Below are 15,231 nucleotides of genomic sequence, written 5' to 3'. Positions count from 1 at the left end.
AAATTATTAAACTAATAGCTCAGATGTATGTTGTAGTTGGGTTTTCTTGAAGTATTAGATAGCGGCCAAAAGTATAGGGAGTTGACCCCAAAGTAAAAAATGCCTAAGAAGTCAGCTGGAGGTTACCTCATTGTCACCTAACTAATACTAGCTTTAAACTTCAAAAGACAAATAATATCTAGAGTTGAATTAGCAATACCATCAGTTCTAAAAATAATAGAAAGAAAAAATTGAAAAATACTCCAACAGCTCAAAAACAATTTACTACTATCAGTTAAGCATATCAACATAAACATATAATGTAAACCCTATAGGGTATCCAATTCATAGTAAAAAAAAACATAAAAAAAGGAAAGAAAACAAAAAACCAAGGCTAGCTACCCTCCTTTTCAGGATCCTCATCCTTCTTCTCCTTAGGCTTGTCCTTGTTCACTTCCTCCCCCTCAACTTTGATAGGTTTGTCTAAGAGTATCTTCAACTAGTCCTCTAATAGAAATCAATAAATGGAATGGGTGGTCTCACTCTCCTTGCCTAGTTCTTCACATTCTTATTTATCTACAAAAATTAAAGGGTGGTGATTGCAGAATGCATGACTTTGGTGGAGAATTCCACTACAGTGTCAAATTTTTGGCAAATACCAATGTGATTGTCTGCTAGATCCCTCATAAGCTGCTCCACCCTATCTAGTCTAGCCTTGATTATAATGTCCCATTTTTTTGGAGGAATTAATTATAAAGTTATCAATTAAAAAAATATATATTACAAGGTAACTTTATAAATTAAATAATAATAAAATCTTCTAGAGGTTGCTGGAAGAAGCAGAGAAAAATTAAAAAGGGAGGCCGACCTATCAAGGAAAAAAGAATAAATAGGCATTGAGGGCTCATTTCCTATCATCGAGATTTATTATTGGTTTTTTCTTATGTGTGTTGTGGAACCTAAAGTTTCTACAAATAGTCACAATTGGTCATTGAGAATGAAAACTCTTAATTGGTACCCAATTTTTAGGGTGTGAGAGATCACCTGAATTATTGTAGTTATGGGAAGGATATTTCAGTCCTTTCACTTGTGCTTAATTGATGATTTGGAGTTTCAAGTGGAGCTACACTTTCACCATATCATCTTCAGTAGTCAGTCTCCAGTCAATGTAGTGGCCTATTGGTATGGGTCATTATAGTGGTATGAAAGCAATTTCTTGCCAGCCTAATAGGGTTACCCAGACACCATTTAATTTAGTTTACAAAAGAACCAACATAACTGAGAATATGGCTGAGAGACATTCTCAAAGCCCATCTAGAATTGTGTGAGATGATGAGACTTTACAGCAATAGGAGAGGCTTCTATAGTCAATAGAGGAAAGTACGTAGGCAATGATGGTTATGATGCAACATTTGATTGGGGAAAATAGGAGGAATAATCATAATAATGACCAGGATGATAGGAGCATAATAGGATCACAACATAGGACACAGTCTAGAATAGCTGATAGACCCACACGTCCTACATTTAGAGAAGAAACTCTAGCATGCACACTTGATGCTATGGTAATAGATATTGTAGATGAACTCTAAAAAGGAAGGAATGAATGGGATTTGTTACCACAATATGTATAGGATGGATGGACATTTGACAGTTACCTGAACTATAGAGCTACCAAGTAGAAGCAACTAGATAAACATAGTGAGTTGCAACAGGTCACCAACAAGTTGGTATTACCCACATTTGATGGCAGTGGAAAAATGACTACTCGTGCTTGGATTCATAAGGTGGATACTTTCCTATCTTTGAAGACAATGACATAATTTGAAGCACTCAAGTATGCCACTTTACACTTAGATGGGGTAGCACATGATTGGTGGACACATGGCATGATCACATTGTAGCACAATCAGGTAACCACTTATCAGGAGTTTGTGGATAGATTGATAAAAAGGTTTGATAAAAAAAAAATCATAAATTTTATTTCTAGGAGTTAGTGCAGTTGAGACAGTTAGGAGGCTTAGAAGAATTTATCAATGACTTCCAGAAGCTTGCAGTGATGGTGCCTAACATTTCAAAAAGGAGGCTAGTTATTTTATTCATAGAGGGATTAACTAAACTACTCAAGGGGTGGGTAAAGGCCTTTGAATCTCCTACATTATAGTAAGCCATGAAGAAAGCCCGCAGTATGGAACTTCTAGCTCTAGCAAACCAGTTTAGTTCAAAGTGTTCTTCATCATTTAGAGATAACAAAGGGGAATTCAGCAAGGGTAAAGAGAAGGTTAGTGACTCAAAAGACAAGCTAGCTGCACCTTGGGATAAGGAAACACTTAATGACCTACGTAGGAAGAAGCTATGCTTCTTTTGTAAAGGTCCCTATGAGTTTGGTCATGATTGTCCTATGAAGTCTAAGGGGAAGGCTAACTGGGTGATGTGGGCTTATTATGAAGGTTTAGATTCAGACATCTCAGAGCACCATGATGAGGATCTTGATGAGGTAGAGGGTGAACAAGAGGTAGACAGTGCTAAGAAAAAAGAGGCTCCAGAGATACATTTACAGGAGGCACGTCCATCTAGTATTCAAAGAGAGGGATCTTTTAGATTTTGGGGAGTCTTGGCAGGACAAAAGATTATTACTCTATTGGATACAGGTGCCACACATAATTTCATTGATGCATGATTTGTGGAGAGGCATGGACTCATTACTAAGGAGTTTGAGGGACTAAGAGTTAAGGTAGCTAATGGATATACTCTTTTTTGTGATAGGATGGTGCGAGATCTACCTTTGTGCCTGAACAACTATGAGTTTAAGGCAGACTATCATGTGGTCAACATGGGTGACATGGACATAGTACTTGGGATTCAATGGCTACATTCTTTGAAGGAGGTTACCTTGAGATTGGAGGATATGGATATATGATTTGTGGTGGATGGCAGGACTCATGTGATGAAGGCTATCTATAATGGTGATGTCAAGACTATCTCATTTAGGCGGTTGGAGAGATTAGCCAAACATAATAACATAGAGTGGGTGGCAATATGCTCTTTGATGCCTACCCAGGAGGAGCAACATAAGACTAAATATCATCCAGATATTCAAAAATTGAGAATCAAGTATGGGAAGGTATTTAGTGAGATTCCACTAGGTAGGCCACCAGACAGAGGTATTGAGCATATTATCAAGTTGGAGGAAGGTGCTAAGCCTGTCATGATCACACCATATCGGCACCCAAAATGACTCAAAGATGAGATCGAGAGGACCATCAATGAGTTGCTAGCAATGGGACACATCAGACCAAGTAAGTCACCTTTTGCATCTTCTATTGTTTTGGTAAAAAAGAAGGATGGTACTCTACGAATGCGTATTGATTATAGGGTGTTCAATAAGAGAACTATAAAGAATAAGTATCCCATCCCACGCATCGATGAGCTGATAGAAGAATTGCATGGGGCTTTTTATTTCACAAAAAATGATTTGAGATCAGGCTATCACTAGATCAGAGTTTGAGAGCAGGATATTGAAAAAATTGCTTTTAGATGTCATTACGGGCATTTCGAGTTTGTAGTCATGCCTTTTGGTTTGACTAATGCACCTGCCACTTTTTAGTTCACTATGAACAAGGTCTTCCACCATCAGTTGAGGAAATTTGTTCTAGTGTTCTTTGATGATATTTTGATCTATAGCAGGACATGGCGGGAACATTTAGAGCACTTGGAGATAGTATTAAGCATTTTATAGAGTGATTCCTTGTATGCCAAGGAGTCCAAATGTGATTTGGGGATGACAAAATTGTTGTATCTTGGACACATCATTGTTGTGAAAGGAGTGTGAATGGATCCTAAAAAGATTTGTGCTATTGTTGATTGGCCACCACCAGAGAACCTTACATAGTTAAGAGGGTTCCTTGGTCTATGTGGATTCTATCGTAGGTTTTTTAGTGGCTATTCACAACATGTAGCACCCATGATAGATTTTTTGAAGAAAGGGGCATTTGTGTAGACTCGGGAGGCATAGGCGTGTTTTATGTGGTTCAAGGAAATAATGACTACATGCCCAGTATTAGCATTACCTAATTTCACAAAGCCATTTGAGCTTCAATGTGATGCTTCTGGAGAGGGAGTTGGTGTTGTACTCATGTAAGACAAGCATATTATAGCTTATGAGAGTAGGAAACTCAAAGGGGCTGAGAGATCATTCAGCATATATGATAAGGAGATGTTGGCCATCATGCATGCCTTGGACAAATTTAGACAGTATCTTGTGGGCAGCAAATTTTGTATTAAAATTGATCATAATAGTTTGAAGCACTTTTTGGGATAGTGGGACCTGAATGATCATGAGCAGAAGTGGGTGAGTAAGTTACAGGCATATGATTTTGATATCATATATGTTAAGGGGACACAAAATATTATTGTAGATGCTTTATCCCGTAGGCCACACCTCACTTCTATGATTCAGATATCAGAGGATTGGCAACACTTGATTGTAGTAGAATATGCCAAAGATACGCAGGCCTCTGCTATAGTGGAGGGGACAACAATTGACACCAGATACACTCTCATAGATGATTTGATCATTTAAAAGAATAGAATTTACTTAGTCCCAGGATTGAAAGTGAAGTAGTTGATTTTGAGAGCATTCCATAATTCACCTACAGTAGGCCATCCTATTTTTTTCAAGACTTACAAGTTAGTACGGGAACGGTTCACTTGGAAGGGACTTAAGGCTGATGTTTTTCAGTATGTACGTGAGTGTCATGTTTTCCAGCAGAACAAACAAGAGAACACTTATCCAACAGGGCTCCTATAGCCACTTCCTACTCTTGACAGGAAGTGGGAGTGCATCTCTATGGATTTTATTACGGGCTTGGCTAGGGCCTAGGGGTGCGATTGTAACTGTGTGGTGGTGGATAGGCTAACAAAATATGCTCACTTCTTCCCTATCGCTACTACATACTTAGCAACTCAGGTGGCAGAGGTCTTCTTCAAGGAGATTTTTAGATTACATGGTTTGCCTCGGAGCATTATGAGTGATAGGGATAGCCACTTCATGAGTCACTTTTGGCAAGAGATATTTTGGTTGTATGGCACTGAGCTTACACCTAGTACCAGTTATCACCCATAGACTGATGGTCAAACAAATATTGTAAACAAATGGGTGGAAGGGTATTTGAGGAATTATGTGGCAGATCAATAGCAAGCTTGGGTCAGATGGATATATCTCTATGAGTATTGTTAAAATACTACATATGATATGACTATACAAATGACACCCTTCATGGCACTTTATGGTTATGAGGCACCTAGTTTCTTAGATTTGTTGTTGGGAGATAGTCGAGTACCCCATGCGGGTGAACTATTATAGGAAAGTAAGGACATAGTTGCTACTCTCAGGGACAACATTTCTAGAGCTCAGAACTAGCAAAAATAGTATGTAGACAAGAAGAGGACTGAGCCTAGTTTTGAGGTGAATGATATGGTTTAACTCATGTTGCAGCCATATAAGTAGTCCACTCTCAAGAAGAGTGGTATAGAGAAATTCAAGCCACGCTATTATGGACCATCCAAGATCATCAAACAAGTTGGTGAGGTGGCTTATGAGTTGGAGCTTCCCATAGATAGTAGAGTGCACAATGTGTTTCATGTATCATGCCTCAAAGAGGCGTTGGGTCAGAATGTGATGCCTTCTGTAGTATTACCTCCCTTGGGTGATGAGGGGAAATTGATCTTAGTGCCAAAATCCATTCTGGATAGTAGAGAGAAGCAGCTTCACAGGAGAGTAATCAGAGAGAATCTAGTTAAGTGGAAAGATTTACCTATTGAAGATACTACTTGGGAGGGAGAAGTGATTTTGCAGCATCCAACATTAAGATTGCTTGAGGTCAAGCAATTTTAGGAGGGGCAGACCTATAATGTCCCATTTTTTTGGAGGAATTAATTATAAAGTTATCAATTAAAAAAAATATATTACAAGGTAACTTTATAAATTAAATAATAAAAAAATCTTCTAGAGGTTGCTGGAAGAAGTGGAGAAAAATTAAAAAGGGAGGCCAACCTATCAAGGAAAAAAGAATAAATAAGCATTGAGGACTCATTGCCTATCATTGAGATTTATTATTGATTTTTGCTTATGTGCATTGTGGAGCCTAGGGTTTCTACAAGTAGTCAAAATTGGCCATTGAGAATGAAAACTCTCAATTGGTACCCAATTTTGAGGGTGTGAGAGATCACCTAAATTATTGTAGCTATGGGAAGGATATTTCAGTCCTTTCACTTGTGCTTAATTGATGATTTGGAGTTCCAAGTGGAGCTACACTTTCACCATATTATCTTCAGCAGTCAGTCTCCAGTATCTGATCAATCCAGTGGCCTATTGGTATGGGTCATTACATTGATGTGGCTATGATTTCCTTTCTCCCCCCACCTTTAGGAGTATCTTTCCTGGGGGAGGTGATGTATCTCCCCCTGCTTCAAGTTGGGGTAGCTTCGAGGGTGTCAGAAATGTGAGAGTTGCTATTGAGGCTAGGGACAGGCTTCATATCTTGGGGCACTCTCTTCCTTTTGGAAAGTTTAATATCACTCTTAGTAGATTTAGAGATGGAATCATGATTGGGGGGAATTGAATTTTTCTAGCTAGAGGTGTTTGCTAGTTCTCTAGGCATTCTTCTTACTCTTCTTAGTGTTCATATTTGAATCAATGAGGATAATTTTAACCTTAGGGGTAGGGTTTTTTTGTAGCTAGGGCCCTAGCCAAGGTCCAAGGAGACTTGGGGAGTGACAAAAGCTAGTGGGTTGAATAGGAGCAGAAGATTTTGAGCAAGATGGTAGATATACAATTTTTTCATGAACCCCTGGTGGATGAAATAAAAGGTTTTACCCTCCTCTTTTTTCCTCCTAGCCTTATAGGTACAATATTTCGTAACATGCAAAGAAAGAAAGAAAAAGGTCTAAAATATGATCTAGGTTTTTGAAGTGGTTAAGAATGGTGAAATAGTAATAATAGAATACCTAAAATGAATTCTTAGGGGTAATTTATCTCATAATAGGATGGAAAATGACATCCCAGGGTTTAGGAAGGTCTTCCCTTGAAAACCCACCATGCATTTGCACTGATTCCTCCTTAAACTTGAAAAAACCTCATAGACTAGTTTCCTCATTTATTTTGGCCTGCTTGGACCAGTTCTTGCTTTCGAGGGAAAACCCTCCAACCTTCATAATGAATTCCTCCATGAGATTGAAACCCATCTCATTTATTATCACTTTCCTATCATTCCACGAATTAATGAACTACATCAAGATGTTCTCATCATATTTTTTTCATCTATTCCATAAATGATAATAAGACACCCTCCTACAGATAAACCATCATAGATTTTCTCTTACGGATGTAAACCTCTACTCCTATAGGTTCAATATGATCACTAGTGCCCACTCCATCACCTAGTTTGACCACCAACTCCTCAAAAATTTTTGACATAGTGTTGTTGTAGCTTTGGTAGCTACTAAAGATTAAATAAATTACACCCAAGATTAAAAGGAAAAGGTAGTGAAAATCCATCATAAGTCCATAAGGTTTCCCAAAAACCAAAAAACTACCAACAGTGACATGTGTTAATAGTCCCTTTCCATCCATAAATGGATTTTTCTAGCTATAGTTGGAGTGGGAATTTAACAAAATCTCCTTTTATCATATTTTCTCTTTTTTTTACATCTCAGCAAATCCACCCTCTTTGTCCTTTTTTGGCAATACTTAAAGCTCATGACAATTAAATAATTAAGGTGAATCCTCATACAATCTTACTAAATGATCCCTTTATGAATAGCCTTTCCCTCCCTCCCACATAGATACTTGAAGGCCTACCACTTGATGTGATGATTCATATGGCTTGATTTTAAGTACACTCCCTTTTCATCATAAATTGAGTTGATGATGGAAACTATTTGATGTCCTCCCATTTAGTTAACCATGTGACACTATAGACAAATTTTGCTAGCTCATTTGCCATGCTATTCCATTCATGATATATGTGATCCATGTGGATCTCATGGAACTCTTCCATCAACTTGAAAATTTCATCAATTATCACTTTGATCAACTAGTTGCTTCAACTCTCTCCCTTAACAAAATTAATAATAAACATTGAGTCCCCCTCAATGGAAATCTTGTTAATTCCATGCGTTCTCAAAATTCTCAATCCCTACAGAAGTGCCAAGGCTTGTGATTTATTATTTGAGCCTCCTCTGTAGTTTCTGGTATAGAAAACCACTAGATTTTCCACACTACTGTAAAAGACACCTCCCACCATAGTATTACCCATCATGGATGGACTGTCAAAATTGAGTTTAATCCAAGAATTAGGGAGAGGGTGCCACACCATCTTCTTTCTAGCAATGTCTTTGGAATTGTCAAATTGTGCCACTATTGTGCCTACATCCCAAGAAGAAGCCAATTTCATGTCAAGTCTACTCAGGGGGTTTGAGGGTGGAGGGGGTGGGGCTTCCACCACCAAATACCACTAAATTCTTTTAGAAGTCTAATAACCTATTGGGCCACCCCTAAAATGGTAGTGGCTTGTTCCCTAAAAATTCTATTGTTTTTCTGCTTCTAAATTTTCCATGAGACATACGAGGGAAGTGTTGGATACAATTGTCCAATTGTGTATTGTCTTTAATGTTACACAAATGTCATATTAGTTATCAGTTAGTGTCTATCAAGATTAGTTGGTCAACAAAGCAAATTTTAGTGTTTACTGAGCTAACTCAGGCATCAAAGGATTTTTTGGCAGAAGTCAATGTTAACTGAGCTCACATAGTTAATAAAGGCAAGTTAGTGTTTACTGAGTTCACCCAGTCTCCAAAAGATTTTCGAGAGTTTAGAGTGTTAACAAAGACTCTGTTGGTTAACATAGGAAATCAGTTTAGAAATAGTGTTTATTGAGCAAGGTCAACCAATGAAGGATTTTGTTGTTTTGGGAAATAAAGTTTAGTTGTTTCATGCAATGATTGTAGCCGACTGATGTAATGATTATTGATAATTGCAAGTTGTAATTGGGCTGACTTGACACTTTGTACGGTATAAATAAAAGGTCAAGTTGAGAAATCTAAAGTGAAATGAGCAAGCATGCTAATATATTGATTGAAGAAGAAAGTGTGAGCAAACTTTGAACAGTGGTCAGATATCCTTGAGGAGCAACAAAGTTGTATTTGATTAGGAAGGATCTAGTGAAGTAGAATAGAGATTTGTATCAACAATTTAGTTGCATCTCATTCAAGTCATTTCATTGTTACTTTCTCATCATTGTAGTAGTGAGCCCAAAAATCTCTTAACAGAGTTGGTTTAGCAGCCATTTTGCAAATCCTCTAACAAGGCGACAATTATTTTGAATTGTCCTAAAGACCTCTAACAAGGTGACTCCTAATAGGGTGATTAAATCCTTTAACAAGGTCACACCTAACAGTGTGTTTTGTAACCTTTAACTAGGTTGGCTCCTAACAAGGCTCACTTCAGAAGAGTAAAATTCAGGAGCTAGTTACTTGGTGGTTTTTCCCATATTGGGCTTCCATGTTAAATTTTGTGTCTCATGTGTTCATGCTATGTTTGCATGTTAATCACTGTGAATGTTTAAAGATTAGTAATAAGTTAACATACACTGCATCTACCAAGTTACAACATTTTTCTATATGTTTACCAAGTGATAGCAGTAACTAGTTTATCAAACATCTAAGAGATCTATGGATTTTTTTTGTGGTAACTGATTCACCCCCCCCCCCCCCCCCCTCTCAGTTACACCATCTATATTTCCAACAATTGGTATAAGAGCTTTTTGTGCTTGCAAGAAATGTTTCAAGGACCTAAGCTAAAGATCAGGATGTCTTACAAGAGGGAAATTCCAAGGCTTAATAGGGATAACTTTTTAGCATGGCAAGGACTGATGAGACTTCATCTAGCTTCTATTGGAGATACATGATTGAAATACCTTGATGAAGAATACACAATTCCTTTTGGTACATTGTTTGTTAATGACAATGTTGAGAAGAAGACTCATAACACCATGATCATAGACAATGCATTTTCTCTAAGCTATGAAGAATTTGATGATATCAAGGACTAGAAAAATGCCTTTTGAATATGAAACAAGTTGAAAGATATCTATGGAGGTGATAACAATGTGAAGAGAGCCAAAGCAAAAGGTCTACGAGGACAATTTGATTAGATGAGAATGAGAGAGGATGAAAACATTGCAAAATATGTTGAAAGGGTCAAAGAAAGTGTCAATGCAATCAAAGCTTCTAGATGAGATATCAAAGAGGAAACTTTTGTAAGTAAAGTTCTTAGAACATTGCTTCCCATTTATGCAATTAGAGTATCTACAATTCAAGAAAGAAGATGTGAAGCAAATCATAAGATAAATTTGGATGCCATAGTAGAAAGATTAATTGCATTTGAGCTAGATAACTATGACAATTGCGTTTCAACTTCCAAAAACATTGAATCAAAATTTGAAGCCAAGCTTTCACTCAGAGAAAAAGGGAAGAAAATAAAGCACTCTTAGTCAAAATGTGAAGAAGAATCATAGGAAAGTTCTAATAGCGATCTTGAGGTAGTTTAAGCTCTACTAGCAAGGAAATATTCTAGAGGCAAAGGAAAATACAAAGGTAAGGTTCCCCTAATATGTTTTTCATGTGAGGAAATTGGTCATATTGTTGCTAGGTTCCCAAACAAGCAAAAAAAAGATAAGAAGAAAGGTCAGAAGTGCAATGGCAAGAAAGATTTCAATTCATTGAAGGACAAAGGTAAGAAAACATGTTTAATGGCTAAGGACTCTAAGGATTCTGATGATAGTGAAGATGAAATTGTTTACATTACCGTGAAAGATGAATATGAAAATGATGAGGAAGATAAGATGGCACTTATCTCTCACGTGAGAAAAAATGATACATGGATCATAGACAATGGTTGTTCATGATGCAGAGCCACACCTTGGAAAGCTCAGGAGGAATACTCACTCAACTGAGTTACTTCAAGGGGCACGACATCAATCAACCAGGATCAAACTCAAACCAAACTCAAGATTGGATTAATCAGAATATATAAATCTCCATAGTTTATCTTCACCCGCACACCAAGATCTTTAACTTGAAATGTCCTCAAAGAAAATATATTTTCACTTTTACAAGAGAGACCAAGATCGAATTGCTGCCAAAATCCATAGTTGATTATCTATATCCTTTCTAAGGCAAAAATTGAAACTTTCTCTATTACCCAAATTTGAATTCCCTCTTGCATACCCAACCGGCTTATTTAAAACTGACTCTTCTTTTCTAATAAAAGGATGAGAAACATTTTTTCGTCTTCTATCCAAGAAAAGGATAAGAATCCGAAACTACCTACTACCTATTATTGGAATCTGACAATCATGCAGTAGGCCACATTTTAAATATCCACATTTTTTTCGTCTTCTATCCAAGAAAAGGATAAGAATCTAAAACATTTTTTCTACCAATATTAGACAGTCTAAATCAAGAATATTCCAAAAAACTGCCTACTACCTATTATTGGATTCTAAAAATCATTAAACACTCCACCTACAAACTAAAAAAAACTATTCTAATTTAAGATCCACACACCTGGTCCTAGGTGGCTATATCCGGAGAGCTTATCAAACTGCTACTCTAGGTATGCCACCACATGTAGGACGTTATTAAAAACTTCAAAAACTAAAAGCATTTAAAACATAACATTAAATTCTCTATTACATTTTCAACAATGTTGCCTCCTATAGCATTTCTCTTCTCTGCCACTACAGCAGTTCACATCATATGACTGGTGAAAAAACTAAGTTTGAACATTTTGAAGACTATGATGGTGGTATGTAAGGTTTGGAAATAATGAACCTTGTTGCATAAAAGGAAGAGGCTTAATCTCATTGACCAAAGAACTTGTATGTGATAATGCCTATTGGGTTGAAGGACTAAAACATAATCTGTTGAGTGTGGCACAACTAATCAATATTGGATTCAAGGTGGAATTCATGCATGGAAAGAAAACACTACTAGATGACAAAGGAAACTTGATTTGATCAGGCATACAAATAAAAGGTAACTTATTTTATCTTGAACTTGGTGAGTGATCATGTTTTATTGCTCAAGTTGAAGAAAGTTGGTTATGGAATAGAAGGTTATGTCATGTGAATTTTGATAACATGGTAAAGATAAGAAAATTAAGGAAAGTAAGAGGCATTCCTAGCATAAAAAAACCTAATGTTGGTCTATGCAAGAATTTTCAGATTGGTAAGATAGGAAAGACTAGTTTTAAAAGTAAAAACTATCAGTCTGAAGATATTTTGAAAATTGTGCATACTAATTTGTGTGGACCTATTGGAATTGAGAGTCATACTAGAGAAAAGATCTTCATTCTTCTTGTTGATGACTACTCTACAATGATGATTTTTATGTATCTGAGAGAGAAGTTAGAAGCATTTGAGAAATTCAAATGGTATTTGGCCAAAGTAGAAAAGGAAACAGGGAAAAGACTAAAATGTTTGAGATTAGACAGAGATGGTGAATTCATTTCCCATGAACTCAATAACTTTTGCATTGAAAGAGGAATCAAAAGATAGGTATCAGCTCCAGGAACTCCTGAGCAGAATGGAATAGCTGAAAGGAGGAATAGATCTATCATGGATTGTGTAAGGAATCTGATGATTGAAAAGAACATTGCTATCAAATACTAGAAGGAGGCTATCAATACTGCAGTTCATACCTTGAACTGAGTATAGGTCAAGAAGGACTCATTCAAGACCCCCTATGAGTTATGGTATGGCTATAAACTGAATGTAAGTTACCTAAAAGTATTTGGAGGTAAATGTTACATTTTGAAGGAATCTAGAAAAGGAAAATTTGATGTGAAGGTTGATGAAGGTATATTTTTTGGATATTATTGCAAGAGTAAGGCATATTGATGTTTGAATTTGTCTACTCACAAAATCATAGAAAGTGCACATGTGAAAGTTGATGAGTTTGCACAAAGGACTAAAGAAGAAAGCAAAAAGGAACTAGAAGATTACAGGAGATTTGTTTTCATTGAACCTAATACATTGCTAGATATATCTATCAATCAAGTGACTTCTACTCTAGAGTCTTCCTCAGTCACCGAGTTGCAAGAAGTTTCAACCGAGTCACTAAGACCCGAGTCATAGTTTGAAGCTACCAAGACAATGCCTACTGATTCTAAAGGACTTGAGCTACAGTGAGAAGAACTAGAGCTAGAAGTTGAAACTCAAAATGAAGACAATGGAACTTAGTCAAGAGGCAAAGAACCTATATTGGCCAAGTAGGTCAGGAAATATCATGCACCATATCAGATTATTGGAGACAAATCAGAAGGTACTATGACAAGAAGTAAGCTAAAAGGTACTTTTTTACTTGCTGATTTTGAGCCTAGAAATGTCAAAGATGCATTAGAAAATCAAAGTTGGATTGATCCTATGAATGAAGAGATAGAGAAAATAGAGAAGAAAAAAACATGGACTCTTGTACCTAGGCCTAAAGATAAAAATGTGATTGGAACAAAGTGAGTATTCAAGAATAAGTTGAATGAAGATGGTAAGATATTAAGAAACAAAGATAGATTGGTATGTAAAGGATACTCTCAAGAAGAAGGAATTGATTATGGAGAGACTTTTTCTCTTGTTGCAAGATTGGAAGGTGTCAGAACCTTACTTGCATATGATACATACAAACAATTTAAGGTATATCAGATGGATGTCAAATCAACATTTCTTAATGGTATTCTTGATGAAGAAGTCTATATTGAGCAACCTAAAGGTTTTGTTGATCCAGACAAAAGGACATGGTCTAAAAATTACACAAAGCATTGTATGGTCTGAAACAAGCCCCTAGAGCATGGTATGAAAGATTGTATAACTACCTTATTCAGATTGGTTTCTAGAGAAGTAATGATAATAGTAGCTTGTACATTAAAGAAGGACCAGATAACAAGATTGTTTTGGTAGAAATGTTTGTGGATGATACTATCTTTATAGGAAATGATGATCTATGAAAAGATTTTTTAGAGAAAATGAATAGATAATTTGAAATGTCTATGTTTGGTGAGATTAAATTATTTGTTGGTCTTTAGATTCAATAGAGTAGGAATGGTATCTACATCACTCACTATAAATACATCAAGGAGATACTCAAGAAGTTTGGTATGGAAGATTGTAAACTAGTTGGAACACCTATGTGCATTAGATTAAAGCTTACCAAAGATGATGAATCAAAAGAGGTAGATCAGACCTTGTATAGATCAATGATTGGAAAGTTATACTATGTGGTTCATACAAGACCTAATATTGCTTTTGCAGTTGGTATAGTAGCAAGATTTTTAGAAAAATCCAAAGAAAATCATATGATGGCAATCAAAAGGATCTTGAGATACTTGAAAGCTACTAAAGATTATGGCTTGTGTTATAAAATTGGAGGAAATCTGGACCTAAAAGTGTTCACTGATGTTGATTGGGCTGGTAATTTGGATGACAGAAAGAGTACAAGTGGAGGAGCATTCTTTCTTGACAAAATATTGGAATCTTGGACAAGAAAAAAGCAAAATTGCACATCCCAATCTACAATAGAGGCAAAGTATGTTGCACCAATAGTGAATTGTTCTAATATTGTTTGGTTTAAGAAGTTATTGGAAGGCATGAAGGTTAAGATCAAGGAACCAGTTGTCATTTTTTGTGGTAATACAAGTGCAATTAACATATCCAAGAATCTAGTGATGCATTCCAAAACCAAGAACATTGCAATAAAGTATTATTTTGTTAGAGAATTGGTGCAGAAAAAGGAGATCAGATTAGAATATGTCTATATAAAAGAACATATTATTGACATATTCACCAAGCCATTACCTAAGGATGCATTCTTGTATCTAAGGTGTAAGTTAGGGGTCATTCCCCTATCTAAAGCTCACTAAAATAAAGTCTTAGTGATGCATCAATAGGAACCAAGTTAAAGATCTATCAGTTGATGCAACATAGTCATGGGAACATTGCATATGAATCAGTACTTAAGGTACAATGTTACTCATTTGGTATGTGTTGTCATTGGCATGTGTTGTTAAAGAGGGAGAGTTTATTGTCATATCTTTCTAAAATTTGAATTTGGTTAAGGAAAATTTTACTATTTGGAAAAGAAGCTATGAGGGAGATTACTACTTTAGAGAAGTTTGTGACATAAATTCTGAGAGGGGGA

Source organism: Cupressus sempervirens, chromosome 9, assembly GCF_028749045.1.
Source record: "Cupressus sempervirens isolate cs-2001-9-10 chromosome 9, ASM2874904v1, whole genome shotgun sequence".
Classification (NCBI taxonomy): Eukaryota; Viridiplantae; Streptophyta; class Pinopsida; order Cupressales; family Cupressaceae; genus Cupressus; species Cupressus sempervirens.
The sequence above is the reverse complement of the archived record's forward strand: the minus strand, read 5'-3'. Positions refer to the sequence as shown.